Source organism: Parambassis ranga, unplaced genomic scaffold (genome assembly GCF_900634625.1).
Source record: "Parambassis ranga unplaced genomic scaffold, fParRan2.1 scaffold_27_arrow_ctg1, whole genome shotgun sequence".
NCBI lineage: Eukaryota > Metazoa > Chordata > Actinopteri > Ambassidae > Parambassis > Parambassis ranga.
In genome coordinates, this window is record NW_021144800.1 from 1,579,880 (window position 1) to 1,595,587 (window position 15,708).

General features: G+C 45.1%; 2 non-coding genes across 2 annotated transcripts; one reads left to right on the forward strand and one right to left on the reverse strand.

The window, feature by feature from the left end:
- Nucleotides 1–9,283: 9,283 nt before the first annotated feature.
- trnad-guc (transfer RNA aspartic acid (anticodon GUC)) lies at nucleotides 9,284–9,355 on the forward strand. The gene has a single exon. It is a non-coding gene; the product is annotated as a tRNA-Asp (tRNA).
- Nucleotides 9,356–15,318: 5,963 nt separating this feature from the next.
- Nucleotides 15,319–15,400, reverse strand: trnas-gcu (transfer RNA serine (anticodon GCU)). The gene has a single exon. It is a non-coding gene; the product is annotated as a tRNA-Ser (tRNA).
- Between the last annotated feature and the right edge of the window lie 308 nt (nucleotides 15,401–15,708).

Genomic DNA, 15,708 nt, shown 5'->3' on the forward strand with positions numbered 1-15,708 from the left:
TGAATAAGAGGTGTCAGGGTGTCTGTCTGTGTTCATACCTGCACTGTGGGCTGAAGACAGTCGGCTCACTTCTTCATTCTCCTGTGCAGATGTGGGCTGCAGAGCTGCAGTCTCCTCAGAGACGGCGGTTGTTATGGTTTCATAGAACACACACAGATGGTGATGCTGCGAATAAAAAGGATGGAGGATACACAGAACCAAGACACAGGCAGGAACAACGAGGGCGGGCAGCCAATCACAGAGGAGGAAAGACAACAGGAAGTAAAACAAACTGCCTACCAAAACAAAACAGGAAGTAGAAAAAAACTGAAACAGAACCAACTTAACACAAGAGAACATCCACCCACCCATCATCTGAACCAGAACCAAAGACCTTTATACAGCACAAAGTGAACTTAATGACCAAAAGATGATAAACAAATGGAACACGTGTGACAGGAGCAGCTGTCCTTTAAAGGACCTGCAGTGGGACACAGCTGTGTGGTCCTCACCCGGAGCTGGTCTGGACCAGCCTGGCTGTGCTCAGGGACACAGCAGCATGTGCAGCATGTCTGCAGCAGCACATCCGGACTGAACAGCACTTCCAGCAGCAGGCCTGCACAGCTTGCACTGTCACTGTTTACTTGCTACATCTGGCCGCTAATGTTGTTATTCATAAATGATGATGATGATGGCCCAGCTTGTTATATCTGAGAACGACAGGAGCACCAGGAAACCAGCATTATAAAGAATCATTAGACTGGAGCACATGAAAGCCTATTTCCACACATTTAGGGCTGCGTTCTCATTATCCACAGCATAAATCACTCTCTGCCAAGAAGAATCATGAGCTGGTAAAATATATACATGTCTATATAAACCTCAGGTGACTGGTCATGATTTAAATAAGCGTGGGAATATTTTATGAGCCAAGGACAGGCAGAAGCAGGAGCGGCACGTCGATATTCATACGATGCTCTCAATCGATGTTCTTTCTTCTACAGAGCTGAAGGCGGCTCACTGAATGTGAGAGACGTGCTGCAGGAGGACAAAGACCGTCAGGAGGTGTGAGCTCCACAGCACAGGACGTGCAGACGTATCAGGATGCAGCCAGATGTTTGGTGGGATCCAGGTCATATAACAGCATCCTGCTCCCTCTGCTCTGTTAACTGCTAAGTGCTCTGTGCTTCAAACCTCGCTGACACCTGAGCCTTTTCCTGAAGAACACAGCCTGTTCAGAGGGCCCAAACCTCCCCTCACAAGCTACAACAAGCCCCGTTGACTTAATGTTGTCCTCCCAAGACGCACCGGTCTCAGCGCTCTCACACAGGAGCAGATAAAGATATGCAGCGCGAGGAACGACACTGAGGAACTTTGGTGCCTTTCAGCTGAGAGCTATTGATTCATTCACAGCTTTGGCTCACCGTGTTCTCGCTGTGCTAACAACACGCACCGGACACGGTAAGAGGAGCTGAGACTGCAGGAGGCGCAGAGGAGGAGCTGAGCAACCAGCTGCTTACAGCCAATCAGGACTCCGTCAGCACACGGGGTCAGACATTAAACCACGTGTTAGGATAAAAATTTCTGGTTCAGATTCATATAAAACTCGATCAATACCGATGACCAGTCTGGTGTTAAAACTTGATTTCGGCCCCATGCATCAGCAGCACGTTGGTAGAGCTCAATGACAACAAGCACAGAGCAGCAACATAGGAAGCCAGCGGTATGGAGGTAATTCACAGTCACTGTGCCAATAATCAATCACTTAACTCTTCTCTATTTTCTCTTCTTTAATTACAGAAAAAAAACTGCTGCTTTTCCTGTTCAAAGGAAAATGTGACACAAGGTGACATCACCACAAGCCACTGTACAGCATCAGTCACCATCAGTCCTAATCTGAACTAACCAATCAGCAGCCATTAGCAGGATGCTAGCATGCTATGGTCCGAATTAGCTGTAAGGAAGAGGGGCGCTGTGGGATGGCTCTCCTCAGACATCTCTAACTGGTTGCGAGGTGACCGTGACGTCGTTAATTTGGCGCAGCTGCTTCATATTGATCAGCAGCATCAGATCTTAGGTGAAACTTCAACAAAGCCATCCACCTAAAACTCCTTTTGAGAGAGAACAGTTCAGCTCGACATGCAAACAACGCACAGCTTTGGTTTAGCAGCATCTGAGCAGACTTTACATGGAGTACTTTCTCAGAAAGCCTCTCTGAACTGTGTCAACAGCACTCAGAATAACACTCTGACAGAAAGAAGTTACATAAAACACGGTGAACATCAGACATGCTGTGTACTGATCTAACACGCAGTCACACATTCCATGAAAAACAGAATGTTTTTGTCCAACAAGGACATCTGCAGAGAAAAGATACCCGTCAGGTCTCTTTGGTCACATATCTCACAGAGTAGTTGATGTGACCATTAAACTGCTATGGTACTGTCAGAGCAGTGGTTGCTACGGGCAACAGAAACCTGAACTGAAGCCAGCAGACCAAGGCAGAGAGCACTATGCGAATGTTTGGTAAACCCCTGCTTTACTCAGATATTTCCATTCAACGCTGTGTTTATTGATCCGACCTGTCTGGACCATCAGTGCCGGGTTAGCAGCCCGGGGGAGCAGAGGCGCCCGGGCCTCCAGCAGCTTCCTCCAGCCGCTCCTGTGGGATCCACAGCCGGTCCCAGGCCAGCTGGAGATCAGTGGACACTGCTGGCCTGAACGAGGCTCATCAGGACCTCAGAGAGAAAGAATACATTTCTTACTTTTGCAGAATTGATGAATGAATGAGCTGGATTTCTTCTCTAATCCACTCAGAATGTATGAATCAGAAAGAATCAGACTCTCATAACATGATGCATTTTCCATCAGCTTAGCTTAGCTACCTGGTTGGCTAATCCTAGCTCAACCATTAATGTTAGATCAGCACCTCAGTATGCTTTATTTATTTACATGTTTGTATCATGGATCATGTTAGAAGATGAAATGATATCAAACTTGCCAACTATCAACTAATTTGCTAGTCGTAAAATTAGCAGGTGCATACCTAGCATATCCAGCTAGCTCTGAAGTGGCGACACTGCATTAATCTGGAGTTGTTTACTAATTGTAACATTGGCTCATAATGTAATCTGTAAACAGCAAAGCTAGCTAATTTAGAGGCTAGGTCGGCACAACAACAAGCCAGCCAAATGATTTGTACAACAACAGTGATGAGGTGTCCATGCTCCATCCATCAACAACAACAACAAGGACATCAACAGCCCAGCTAGCATAGCTGTAATTTAGCCACGCTGCTAACGCTGGCTAACTGTAATATCTAATAAATTAATCTGCCCTCCATAAGTGAAAGATTGAGTCCATTTAAGCTGAGAAGGGTCCGCAGCAGGACGCCGAGCTTCTGTTTATTTCTCTAAACAGCCTGTTCACACAACCAGGATACATCCAGGCGTTTGTTCCCCGTTCATTCTGCAGTTCTCGTTTTGTGCTCGTCTTACTTCATAATTACTTCAGCATCACCTGCTGCTTGGTCCCCTCAGGTGAAGACAAACTGAGTCAGTGGCTCCTCATTAATTGATTGAAAAGGTTCTTTCAGGCGTAAAAAAAAAAGGATGGCTGGAAATAACTTTAGCCTTGCTGGTACATTCAGACGGGCCATATTACACTGTACATTTGCTTATTTTTAATACACATGAGGTCCAGAAGCCATTACTCTCACTGCTGAACTGACGGAAATGTTTCTACGTAAAATGCAGCACCTCCGTCTGGAGGAAGGCTCCACAGAGAGCCTGGTAATGAGAAAAATGATGTGGGGAAATGTTTCCAAAGGCCTCCGGGTCAGGTTAACTTTCTGTGTCAGGGCTGACACTTTGCACTAATTAAAATGTAGCATCAGAACGAAGACAGGAAGTTTCAGGTGAGTTTCTGTGGCCAAGAATTACTCATCATCTCAGATTTAAGACAGGATGACTCCAATGATGGTCAGAACGAGGACAGACAGGTCAACAGAAAACAGCTCCACCAACACTTTGATTCGATGGACCTGCTAACAAACTGTCCTTGGTGGCGTTAATTAAAAACGCTGTTGGTGTGACACACAATGAGATTTCTGATCAAAGACGTCAGGATGTAAGCATGAAGCAGCCGAGCTCTGTTTATCACAGGCAGCAAACTGGCAGCTCAGACTCTCCTCCAAAAGGTGTAGCTGTTGGCAGGTGGAGGCTGGTGAGAAAACACTGTACAACAGTAATGAGAGGGAGAACACTGATGACCAGATAAATATGACAGCTAATGGAGTGGCCCTTCACAGTGTGAACTGGACTAAAGCAGCCTGCAGCCTGTTCTCTGCGCCCCGGCTGCCCTCGGCGGCCTCATGCTCTGTGAGTCCTGACAGCCACAACTCCCACAAGTTCAGTCCCCAAGATAACAAGAGGTGTCTGACTCGGTGGACTCTCCCTCTCAGCCACAGCGCTGACGGGCTTCTACACAATGTGAGCTGACAGAAACATGAGGCAGAGAGGGGAGAGGAGGAGGAGGAGGGCGGCTAATGTCGCCTGCCTGGAGACTTTTTTTGGCTTCACACAGTAAAAAATGCAAATAAAAAACTGTGTGTGACTTCTTTCTAAACACACAACAGCTTTGATATTTCCACAGACAGGTGGACGTACCGCTAGGCTGTAGCTGCTTTCACTGATGTTATTAATGTGTCACAGACAGTAGCTCACAGTCAGCGTGTCCTCCATATTTCCAGCTGCTGGAATGATGTGTGTGTACATACCTGTTGTTGGTAGTGAGTGACGCAGGAACACCCCCTCCACCCACACTGGTCCTTTTTTTACACAGTGGTCACCAGGACTGTTAGCATCACCGCTAACAGGAAGGTTCTGTCATTTTAATGCTTCAGACTTCCACTCCAACCAGCCCGGCTCTCAATTCTGGTGGAAATCAGCTGAGAAGGATGTGACGCCTGCATGAAGCCAGCATTCAGAAAAGAAACAGAACATGTATCAATACCAAAGAAATTAACAGCAAGCGTCTACAGGTGAGCTCTCCTCTGACTGGCATACCTGTGGGTATCTTTGAGTTACATATTTAAGCTAGTTTGCTAACACAGACGTGGCGTTTCCTTACAGCTCTTGGACAGGTTTTTTTTTTGACGGGGGTGCTTCCTTTGCCAGCAGCTCCTCCGTCTCCATGGTTACAGATGTTTCCCTCCTCCTGTCTGTGGAGACACCAGATTTAAAACTTCAGTATTCCTACAGAAAGACTGAAGCTGCACCCCGATTATCTTTCTAGAAACTAAAATAGCAGCACCATACTTTAAATGGAACCTTCCTCCAATTATTAGTGTGAATTATTACTTTATTTAAACCATTTCCTTAGAAGGAACAGACGTGTGGCCCAGAGAGACTCTGAGGTTTACTCCAGAGGAAAGGCTGTTTTTAAATTTTCTCTCACACAGTCTGATCATTTTAATTTACCCTGTATTAATCCAGGAGCCAGCACCTTATCACCCTGCAGACGGCCTGAAAAACAGCACCAACACCTCTGTTCTTTGAATTCCTGTCTCCCTGCACAGCTTACTGCAGAGGAGACAGCAGCATCACAAAGCTGTGAGTAAAACACACAAGATCTTTACGTATTTTCCACTTGTTGACAGCAAGCCTGAAGCTCTGAAGAAGAAGAAGAAGTTAACAAACCAAATAAACACTGGAAACATGGAGGACAGAAACACAGACGGGAACAGGCGCAAAGAGGAGAGCAAGACCTAAATACATGATACAGATGAACAAGGGTTAACAGGACACAGGTGAAACAATGCAGGGCGGGAGGAAGGAGGGAAAACACCAGGAAGTAAAACAGACAAGGATACACAAGGAAGCAGGACAAACCCAGGAAAACACAAACACACCAAAATAACTAGACATGCCAAGGAAAGCAAGGGTTCAAATGAAAAGACCCAACCAAACAAAGGGTCATGACAAGTGTACTAAATTACAGCTGGTTCATCCAGTCAGCTGCTGAGTATTCTTTGAAAGCTGCTGTCCAAAGAACTCCAGCATGGAGAGAAGTTCCTGTCTATAGGGGGCGCCGTCCAGACTGTTCAGAGTCAATCTGCAGCACAGCCCGTACATAGACACATGAACCACCGATGGAGGTCTGTCACCATCGGTCCAATGTGAACTGACCAATCAGCAGCCATGAGCAGATAAAAGGTCATTTAGATAATCCAGTTCTAAAATATATAAATATATGATCAATACACTATTGGCCAACAGGTAACTAGATGACTGTCTCACAGCGCCCTGTAGGGGAACTGCAGCCAGCTTCTGACATGAACAGGAGGTGGACCGACTCTCTGTGGGACACTTCTGTCCCGTCCAGACCGCCAACGACGACCTCCATGATGTTCCTGTGAAACAACCCATCTACCATGTAAACCAGCTCTCTGATCCAATCAGCAGAGGTCGATTAACTTCCTGCCGTTCTTCAGCCAGCAGCTGGAGCGGAGTGATCAATGCCAGCAGCAGCATGCAGCCTGAGTGGGTCTGTTAGCAGCACAGCTCAGTGTGACTCACACTGCAGGCAGAGACCCGTCAGAGCACGGACAAAGCTCTGAGGACCAAAACCAGGAGATGCTGCTGAACAGAAATCTCAGCCGGCTGCACGTGTTATTTTATGTTCTTACTGGATGATGATGATGATGATGTCTGGAAATAGAACCAAACATTCTCATCTTTACAGATTCAGAGCAGACAACAGCCCCAAAAGCTCAGAGGTCTGTTCCATGTTGTTAACACTTCCAAAGGTGTTAATTAAAATTACCTGAGGACCAGAGAAGAAACTGGAGATAACTAAAGCCAAAATCAGCCACCAGAGTCTTTTATAAATTCTTGTTAAAACAGTCTTTGAAATACAGCACCGAGATAATCATCGTTAAGATGAGAGCGGAGCTGCACCGGTGAAACACGTTTAAACCACCTAACAGATAAAACACGGTTTAAATCTTACGGACGGACGGAGCGCTCACACATCCTGGCTCCATGTTTGTGTGGAAGTTTAGGGTAGTTCGAGACGTTTTTTTCAGGCACGTGTGTGCCGTCCTGTGGTCATAACAAAGAAAACATGGTGACGAGTCCTGACCCTCACCATGGCAACCAGAAGGTAGGATAGGTAGAAGGTTGGATGGCTGCTTTATAGCAGATGAGCAGCTGTTTCAGAACAAGTTGTGTTACTTGCAACAGCCGGACTCTGGGACAAAGTGACGTCAGCAGATGTCGGGTTGTCCTCTGAGTCTCTGAAGCAACATGCGGCTCAGCTGGAAAACAGCTTCTGATGGAGCTCTGATAGTCTGACTTCATCTCTGAGAGGAAGAAGAGGGAGAAGCCGCTGCGCAGCGCGCGGACTCTCTCCAGCAGCAAAGTGCAGAGATCATCAGAGCTCCACATGAGCTGAACATGAAGAGACACAGTCCGCTAGCAGCTCCTTCACTGTCGGCCTGCAGCGCTGCTCCCACACTCATCTGGGCTCTTTCATCCACACACAGAAAACACGAGCGGAACATTCAGCCTGCAGAGGAGCTGCCTTGGATTGAGTCTCCGCGGTTCTCATGGTGTGTTCAAGGACCGCCTCCTATGGCGCCAAATCGGGGTCATAAGTTTTGTTCACCTGAAAGAATAAAATTCATTCAAACACTAAAATTTGAAACTGAACATTTATGTTTTGATGTTGATTTTTTTCAGTTCAAAATTCTTTTTGAATCAACTTTGAAATTCTTTTGAATAAATTGTTTATTTTCAGGTTTCATTTCAATAATTATTTTCATATTTACCAACAACAACAAGGGTATCCACGTCAAGTTCGTTTGATTACCGATTAAACAGACACTCAGAAAAACTGGTAAATGGAATAAAACCTGCATAAAAGGCAGAAAGCTGCCGACCAGAGCCTGTTAGCATCACGTTAGCATCACGTTAGCAAACGTAGCCTGGTGAAAGCGGACAGCGTCTTCTCCTACTGGCAAAACATTCAGCTCAACAAGTAACTGAACGCTGAGTAAACTGGCTACGCAGTGATGAAACATACTAATAATAAAAAACTCATACGTGATCAGCCTACCTGTCTGGAAGTACTGTGGCCACCGCAGCGTAGCATGTAGCCGCTTCTGCTCGGCCAGTCGTCGCCAGGTGAAGTCGTACCGATAACCACTCTTGTCTCACATCTTTCTGCATCAAGACATTTTCTGGTTGTGGCTTTTCCGACTCACTGGTAATTTCTCTGCCATATTGCGCCGTATTCGGTGTTTTCACCAGTTGAGTCTCGCTGTAACTCAGCACTGACGCTCATTACTTCTCTGGTCCACGGTTTGAGGAGCCGCGGACACTTCAAGCTCTCTCTCCGTGGATGCAGCGGGCCAGCTGGATGTCTTTGGGCGTGATGGTGAGCCTCTTGGCGTGGATGGCGCACAGGTTGGTGTCCTCGAACAGGCCGACCAGGTGCTGGCCTCCTGCAGAGCCATGACAGCGGAGCTCTGGAAGTAGTCAGCTCCATGTTTGATTATTCTAGATGCTTTAAGGCTGTGAACCCCTCACTGCACACTTTAAACTCCGTTCTCTCTGTTTAAACACTGTCAGAGTTCAAACCTTCGTAGGAAATAAGTCCAGTATTACAGAATGAAACCAAAGATCAAACCTGTTTTCAGCAGCATTCTGCATTCTGGAGATGGACTGACACTGGTCTACGGACTATCCGGACCAGAACTCAATGAGCTGTAAGAGAAAAACAAGGTGAGAGGTGAACTGGTTATAGGAGGGACCACTGTAATGCAAACATGTGATTTGCTGATTCTGGTGTTTTTAGGTTTTGATTTAAATTCCACAAAATCATTTATTTGCATTCAATTATTTTTGATTGTAACCATATATAATTCATACTTCTGTCTGTGTTCTAAGAGTCTTAAAATATGTGGTTTGTGGTTGATGCAGCAACAGCTGCTGCTCTGACACCATTGTTCATGTCTTCCTCTCTCTGCACTGTGTTAACACACCTGAATGCTGCAGAGCATCTTCTTCTTTCCTGCTAAATAAAGAATGGCCCTGTGGTCTGGTGGTGTCGGTTCACCTTGGACAGCGATGGACAGGAGGACAGGAAGGTCCGGCTGCTCTCAGCTGGGACCTGTGTGTGTCTGGGTGCACACACACCTGCAGTCTGCCCACAGTTACTGACGTAGCCACTCCGTCACACCCCAGCTGACACATGACCGCACCAGGTGGCTGCTGCTATGACAGATGGTGGTTGTCAGCATTCCTCGTTAGTATAGTGGATAGTATCTCCGCCTGTCACGCGGAAGACCGGGGTTCGATTCCCCGACGGGGAGAAAGACTTTTACCAGCAGATAGGATGATACTGACCCTGTACATTGCTGCTGCAATAGAAAACATTTCCCAGTTTGGGATAAATAAAGTATTTGTTCTGTTCTGTTCTGTTCGTCTTGTGTCTTGTGAGCTTTAGATTATATTATTTCTTGGGCTCTATGCTCTAAGTGTCTTAAAAATATGTGGTTTCCTTTATTTACAGTGGTGCATGTCATGTGACTTTACTTATGCAACATGTATGATAATGTTCTGTCTCCTCTCATTTCCAGACTGTCTGGAGGACACACAGAGTGGACATGGGTCACAGAGTGCTGCTGCTGTTTGTGTCTCTGCAGCATGGGCAGCTGCTCCTGCTCCACTCGTCACCGGCTGATTGTTCACACCTGTGATCAGTCATCAGCCAATCCTGCTGCAGCTTCCATCTAGTATATGTGTCCAATGGAAGCTGAGCAACATGTCAGCTACACACATAGAAACACTACACATAGTTTGTCATATAAATAACATGGATTGAATCATGTTGTACAGTCAATGGAAACAAAAAGCACTGAGAGTGCTGCTGGTAGTGCAGCAGTGGATGGAGGCTGAAGTGCTGCCACCTAGTGTCAATATTTGGTATTACTCTGACTACATATTCCACCTTTAACTCTCTGCCATGTATACTGTGCCATGTGTGAAGTGATAATAAAATGTGAATGTGAATTTATTGTAAAGAACTTTACTTATTATCCCTGTTATAAGTGAGCAGTGTGTGTGTGTGTTTGATGGAGTGTGTAATGTCTGCTCAGTGTTACTGATGCTGCTGTGTGTGATCTGAAAACTGATCAAACTGTGATGTGTCTGATGCTGACAGAAGAATCAGAGGTCAGACAGTCGGATCCTCCTCTGTGACACCTTTAACATCATATCAGAAATCTCTGTCTGCTTCTGGTACATGCAGCTGATCACCAGCAGGGGGCTCACTGCTTTGCTGTCACTCAGTGTAACAATGGAACTGTTAGAATGATGGTGCGGCTCACACAGGTGTGTGTGGTTGAGGTTAATCAGTGCAACAATGTCAGCTTCTCTCTACAGACTGTGAGAGAAACAGTCTGACTGAAGACAGGAGGAGGCAGAAATGTCACTGTGTGGATGTCAGCTGCCAGAAAACACCACAGAAGAAGAAGAAGAGGCAGAGGAAGAAGAAGAACAGAGAGGGGGAAGTGTTTGTGGTGACGGTGGATTGGAGTAAAGCTCAGCTGCTACAACAGAACAGTTTCTGAACACATGTGTAGCCACCAAAACTACACCTGGTACAACAAAGGATCACAGTGAGTGGAGGACCAAGGCTGGAACCAGAGGACCAGAGCTGAGCTCTGGAGGCCAGAGAAGTCCTCCTGCAGCCTCTGCTGAGTTTGTTCCTTTTGACCCCCTGTTCTTTGTTCTTGATGATCTTTTTGCAGTGTTTTGCTGATTTATCTATGTAATTATATCATGTGAGGATGTTTTGACATAGCAGATCATCATTTCACTGTGATTCAGATCAAATTCAGATCACAGAAAGGCCTTCCTGTTCTCACTTCAGTGAATGAATTATGGTTTTGTATATTCATTGGTCAACAGTGGTGGAATTGTAACCTTTTAAATGGGATTCTGTTTGGTTACCATAGAAACCACTGAGGAGGCACTAATGGCTGTGGGGCTGTTGGGGTTGCTGCTGCTGAGTGGAGTCGTTCTGGTGGTCATTATGATGGAGATGCTACAGGGTTCGTTGTGTTGGTGGTTGTGATGGGATGGTGGTCCCTGATGGGGTGCTGCCGAGTGGGGTCATTGTGGTACAGGTTAGGGGTGTGAAGTGGTCCCTCTCAAACCTGCAGTAGAAAGTCTTGAGGTCGCCAGCAGTGGGGGAGGTCGTCTCCTGTGGTTTGTGATCTCCACACTGATGCATGGTCGTTAGCAGAAAAGCTGTTTTTCAACTCTTCTGAGTATTCCCCTTTTTGCCACCTTGATGTCCTTGGTGAGAGGGTTTCTGGTCTGCCTGTATACTGTCAGAAAAAAGGGTACAACTGAGGTCCATTTTTGTTCCCTAAGGTACAACTGCTGATGATTTACCCTCACAGGTTCCAAGCTGATCCCCATGGTACTTAAATGTACCCTTTTGTGTCAAAATGGTACATTTAAGATCCAAAATGATCAATGGTCGACATCTGTACCATTTTTTCCACAAACAGGGGTACAATGACCAGGTGAAGCTGTCAGTGACAGTTGGGGGACTGTATGGTTTGTGCACCAGAACTGGGAAATTTAGTTTGTTCACACTCTTATTTTTAATCCCAAATCACACAAAAATAAAATAAAGAAAATCAGTGGTATCACACATTACTAATATTTAAGCTGAACCCAGCTACAGAACCTATTAACATTTTACAGTAAAAAGCCCAATTTCAAAAATGCTAAATATTAAAGGGTTGAATCACAATGATGTGACCAATGACCATGTGACCAATAACGGCTCACACAAGCGCGTTCCTTATGCAGCAGCATATGCACGCGCACCAACGAGAGGTCTAAATCGCCCTCACCAGTTCGCGCTCAAATTCGAGTTGGAGCTCTCTACAGAGGAGCTCCTTCAAAAGCCTCAGGAACGTGGATTAAATGTGACAGAGGAAGAGGCCCAGCGATTCAGAGGTAAGTTAATGTTATCATTTGATTGAGCTGGAAAGTTGTTTTGTTACAGAATTGCTTTATCAATTAGCATTGACCTTGTCTAAAAAATGGAATTGGCCTACTAAAGTCAGAAATCAAATCTAGGTTAACATGACCAAAGATATGATTTTGAGGGGGCTTCCGGTTTGGCGGACATGGAGTAGGACGTGTTGTGCTCCAGCTCCCATTTTTGACTACCTTTATAACCCACCGGCTTACTTTTCTTCTCGTCAGACCATCTGTTTTTATATATGTATACATAAGTATACCTCCTGACTCTACGCAGTAGTGGGTCGTTTCATCGTTTCGCCACCTAAACCTTCTAAATCGAGTGAAAGGGCCGAGCCTGAGGCCGCCATTAGCAAAGCTGACTTGGTAGCATCACTAGCCGAACACAGGGAAGCTCTGATTTCTGAATTGAACACGTCTTTCAGTAAGATAAATGGGAAGCTGGATGGACTGCAGGACACTGTTAGTGGTCATGGCCAGCGCCTGGTTTCACTCGAAGAAAATGCCGACCTGTTCCAGCTACGTTTGGAAAAGGTTGAAAACTGTTGTGAGGGGCTAAAGGCTGAAAATGACAAATTGAAGTCTAAGCTAACCCAGCTTGAGGGGAGGAATAGGAGGAATGTCCGTCTCTTTGGTCTGCCTGAGGGGATTGAGGTCCACAACCTATGGCCTTTTTCCCAGCTATTACAGGAGGTTTTTGGAAAGGACATTTTCCCTTCTGCACCGGAACTGGACCGTGCACACCGTAGCCTTGCCCACAAACCCGGCCCAGGAGACCGAGCTTGGCCTGTCGTCGTTTGCTTTCATCGGTACCAAAACAAGGAAGTGGTGGTGCGGGAGGCAAGTAAAGGGGCGAGCTGAAGTACCAGTCTAACCCGTTTAGGATCTATGAAGACTACAGCCCAGAAGTGTTACTCAAAGAAGGGAATACAGGTCCATAATGGCTACTTTGTACAAGATGGGACTCAAGCCTTCACTGCTGCTTCCTGCGCGGTTCAGTATTGTCACACCTGATGGTACTCGGGTGGCATTGAACTCCGTGGCAGAGGCTGAAAAGTTTATTAAAGACTTTAAAGACTCTCTCTGAATGTCAAGCGTAATCTCATGTAACCGCTACAGCTTCAGGGAGTATCTGGACTGTTTATGCTTAGCGCGTTAGTCTCTTTCTTTCTTTTTTTAATAACGTTTATTACGTGATGGCGAAGGTTTACGTCCAAATCTTCACTGTAACTCCGCAGTGGTGGTTTACCTGTGTGGTGGGTTATTTTGTACCCGTATTTGTTCAGCGGGAAGGGAGTGGGTATTTAGGTAGGTGACAATATGGAAGTGTTACAGTAGGATAAGGGAGATAAGGGAGCCGAGCTTTGTATGTATATTTTTTTTCTATTCCTCCAGCCAGGATAAATTCAAGTAGAATATGTTGACAACAAAATAACATAAAAATGATCAATGTAAATCAAAACTATTAATCTATGGAGGTCTGGATTTGGAACCATACACAAAATAAAGTGGAAAATCACATCACAGGCTGATCCAACTTGAGTGGAAATTGTCAATGTCAAAATGAGGCTCAGTAGTGTGTGTGACCTCCACGTGCCCTGAGGACCTCCCTGGCATCTCATCCTGGTACCTAATAGCAGTCAGGGTACAAATATCTACTCTAAATACTCTACACAATAACTTTGTACAAGTCATACAATTATTTAATTTTAGTGTATTTAATTTTTTCATCATGATGATCTGCAGCTTATAGGTAGTCTGGCAGATAAAAAAGTGCGTTGGGAGGAAACAGTCCAACATTTGGATAACATGGCCAATAATGTAGCAGGTGATATGCTTCTATCTGCTGGATACATAGTATACCTGGGACCCTTTACTGTAAGTTTGTTGTACCTTAGTGTGGCATATTTAAAATGTTTCTCTACAGTATATGTGCATATTTCAATGTATGCCTTTGTCTCTGTCCATGTGCCTGCATAATTGAATATATTTGTGATGGCCACAGCAGCATTTCTTTGTATTTTATTTCAGCGAGAGTACAGGTCAGCCATGGGGACAACAGTGGCGCAGTGGTATAGCAGGGTTGTCTAGTAACCGGAAGGTTGGTGGTTCGATCCCAACTCCTCCCTAGACACTTCACCCTAGCCTGTAGCGCGCCTTGCTAGTCATTGTATGACACTGCTTGGCAGAAGAAGAATTTCCCTAAAATAAAAAAAGCAGTTAAAATAAAAATAAAATAAAAATAATAAAAATAATAAAAAAAACTGTTTCCAACAGAGATTGGGACAATCTCATCAACACCCTTGAAGATCCTGACAAGATCTGCTCAGGTCAGAGGCTCGTCATTGCTGACCTTCAGGGCTGAAGACAGATTTAATTTCTAGAACTTTATATTTGACAGACTTATTTTTCCTGTTAAGAGGAAACATTTGGGTGCAGGAATTGCTTTTATCCAAGAAACACATTTCGGGAGTTTGGATAATGCTCGTCTTAAATGTGGGTGGGCGGGTCAGCTATTTCACTCAAACTTTCAAGGGAAAGCTCGGGGTGTTGAAATATTGATACATAAGGATGTTTCTTTCACGCCTTCTACAACACTAGCAGACTCAAATGGCCATTATGTTATTGTGACTGGCAAACTCTTTAATCTCAAAGTTATTTTAGCTAATATATATATATATATGCTCCAAATTTTGATGACCCACAGTTTTTCTCCCGCATCATTAAATTGATCCCTTGTTTAAATTCACACCTGCGGGGGGAGATTTTAATCTGTGTCTGGACCCAGGGATGGATCGGTCATCGGTTAGGCCTGGTTATCCCATATCAAAATCTGCTAGTTAACTTTATTCCATTGGAGACCAACTCCTTGTTGTTGACACTTTTCAGTTCCTCTCTAACTACCACACAGCTTTACAAAGCTAACAAAGTTCTATTCAGACTCCATCCCAATCCAGAGCAGTTGTTCCACAGTAACACCTGCAGGAGGACGTCATCACCCAGTATGTGACCTGCACTGTGAGCTGTAAGGTCTTATACAGACAGGTGTGTGTCTGTCCTCATCAAGTCCAATCAGTATGGGCATCGATCCCGCTACCTCTCGCATGCTAAGCAAGCGCTTTACCATTTGAGCTAATCCCCCATGTACAAAGGGTCAATTGCAAGTCAATCAGATCTCACTACACTACATGAAGTGTACTAGTGAAGTATTGGAAGCATCAGACTTTTAATCTGAGGGTCCAGGGTTCAACGTTGACCTTAAAATATGAAACGACGAGGATGGGATTCGAACCCACGCGTGCAGAGCACAACGGATTAGCAGTCCATCGCCTTAACCACTCGGCCACCTCGTCTGTCTGATAAACATGTTTTCACGGCTTCGAGCGAAAATAAGCTGCAAAACTTGAATAAGGTCACAGCTTTTGCCTTAAACATAAGCATCTTGACAAACTTTGACAAACATTGAAGGCCAGTTTTTGGAGTAGTTGTTTGGTTTCTCCATTGTACAGATCAGAGCATGCCTCACTGCACTGGACTGCATATATCCAGGGGTGGCAGTAACTATTGTAATTAAGTAGTTTTTCTGGGTACTTGTACTTTATTTTTAAGCCAGTACTTTTACTTGTACTTAAGTACAAATGTAACAAAATAATGTACTTCG